This window comes from Dipteris shenzhenensis, unplaced genomic scaffold (assembly GCF_047967505.1).
Source record: "Dipteris shenzhenensis isolate YYH24624 ecotype China unplaced genomic scaffold, Dip_SZ_1.0 scaf0215, whole genome shotgun sequence".
NCBI lineage: Eukaryota > Viridiplantae > Streptophyta > Polypodiopsida > Gleicheniales > Dipteridaceae > Dipteris > Dipteris shenzhenensis.
The window spans coordinates 31,737-33,921 of record NW_028239521.1 but is presented as its reverse complement, the minus strand read 5'-3'; the positions used below and the strand labels follow the sequence as shown (position 1 = coordinate 33,921).

The 2,185-nt window shown below is 45.0% G+C and overlaps 1 non-coding gene across 1 annotated transcript; it reads right to left on the bottom strand.

Moving 5' to 3' along the window:
• Window positions 1–1,674: 1,674 nt before the first annotated feature.
• TRNAM-CAU (transfer RNA methionine (anticodon CAU)) lies at window positions 1,675–1,748 on the bottom strand. The gene has a single exon. It is a non-coding gene; the product is annotated as a tRNA-Met (tRNA).
• Between the last annotated feature and the right edge of the window lie 437 nt (window positions 1,749–2,185).

Below are 2,185 nucleotides of genomic sequence, written 5' to 3'. Positions count from 1 at the left end.
TTCTACTCCGTCTCGTTCCCCCAAGCGGATGGATATGGATAGAGTACCGATACAACGAAATTGATTTCGTGATTCTTCAGAAAGTGGGTAACCCTTTCTCTTCTTCCGAGACTCCATCAACCCGTTCGCTACGTCGATGAATCCTGATCCGGAACTTTATCCCAGCTAGATTCCTTCCAATTGAACAATCAACGGCATCTATTGGATCTCTTTATGTGGTGCTGGTGTTTCCTCCCGCATGTCCTGCCCACTGGAGAAGTACAGGAAGGAGTGGGAGAAGCACCAATTTTCAGCAATCTATCTATTTGGTGAATTGAGTAGGACACGCGTACATACAGATATTTATGATCCGTATCTTCACTTTACTCGTCTATTTCACGATGGAAGAGACACTTCCTGATATTTATTCTACCAATACTCAATACCATTCGGAAGCTTTTCGCTCCCGAATCATTCGGGTGATTAATGGCGGGTGGGTGGGGGGGGGTGGGGGGAGGCCACTTTTCCTTGATGTCGGACGAGAGAAACAAACTCCCGTCTCGATAGATTAAATGAGAACCATATAGTCCGTCTTACCTCCTGGTTAAGAAGCGGGAGATGGATCGGAATGATACGAGAGAAACCCGTAGCTGGGAGTTAGCTGAAATCTTTTCATACGAGAATTCATTGGAATATCTCCCCCTGCGGAGAGATGTATCGATAGTCAGAATTCTCATTGGATTCCTGTATCAGGGGTAACTGAATGATCTTCCACATCATGAATTACATCTACCTAAATTTCTTATATTACGGGTAGCAATAATTCTGAGATTCAAGACGGGGGGGAACATTCCGAACAGCTTTATTACGTAGCGATTCGCTGATTCTTCGTTGATTTCCCCACCCACATATGGATCCCGCTATATAGATAGATATATGTGGATATTTGTTGCGAATCTTACCGGGAGTCCCCCGAGCAGTGAAAGTGGATAATCAGGATAATCTGATTCGATAGGCATCTGGGGGGGGGGGGGGGGCCTCGTCATATTCGTCGCCTATTCGGGCGAAGGATCATTTCGACGTGATCACTAATTTTCTGAATTGGTAGAAACATATGTGGTACTCTACAATGTAAGGAAGGATTACGAGTGTCTGTGCCGAGAGAAAGAGACAAGTCGAGTGAAATCTCACGAGCCCTTTATCGGATTTGAACCGATGACTTACGCCTTACCATGGCGGTACTCTACCACTGAGTTAAAAGGGCTTACCGATGATGACATTGATGAGGTGTATGAAACACAGTATGTCGGAAACAGAAACTATTCTGTTTCCCGTTTCTCAAATCATTATCCTGTCACTATTCTCTCAATCTTACCAGGGGGGGGGGATTAAAAACTGCTGATACTAAAACTAGGTGGGGTAAGGTCTCTGGAACTAGCGGAAATGGTTGAGTCCTCCTTTCCACCCCCTACTTACCCGATTGAATGGATCCCGATAGAGAATCGGGAGATTCACCTGGGAAGGAGAAAAGGAGAATGAGGGGGGAAAATTTGGGATTATCCGGTTTATGTTGTGGATGAATACCCGCCGGTACGTGGTCAAATAGTTGGAATAAAATACGGGAACAGGGTGGACTATTGCTTTATCCCCCTATCACCTATTGCTTTATCACCCTATCACCAAGTTAATTTTCGTTTGCGGAGACGGGATTCGAACCCGTGACCTCAAGGTTATGAGCCTTGCGAGCTACCAAGCTGCTCTACCCCGCGTGGTTGATTCCCTCGCTGTAATTATTATACAGTCTTCAAATAATTACATTGAACACGAGGGAATCTTGTGAATTTATGGAGATCGATTCTCCAACAATTCGTGTGGGAAAACCAATATTTATCTACCAACTCGATTTTATTACTCCAGGCAGCAAACAAGCGTGTGCCATTTCGCGTGGTACGTGTCTGGATGAACCAAAGTCTCGATAATTGGATCTGGGGCGTCCGGTTAGGGAGCATCGGTTACGAAGACGGGTGGGTGCACTGTTACGTGGTGGAGATTGGAACGCCTCAGAAACCTCTAATTTTTCTTGTATTGATAAACCCCCCCTCATTCTCTGTTTCAGGGATTGACGTATGAGATAATATTTCCTCACCAGTTTTTGTTTCTTCTTCTCTTTCTCAATGAGACTCCTCTTTGCCGTAATTTCCTAGTC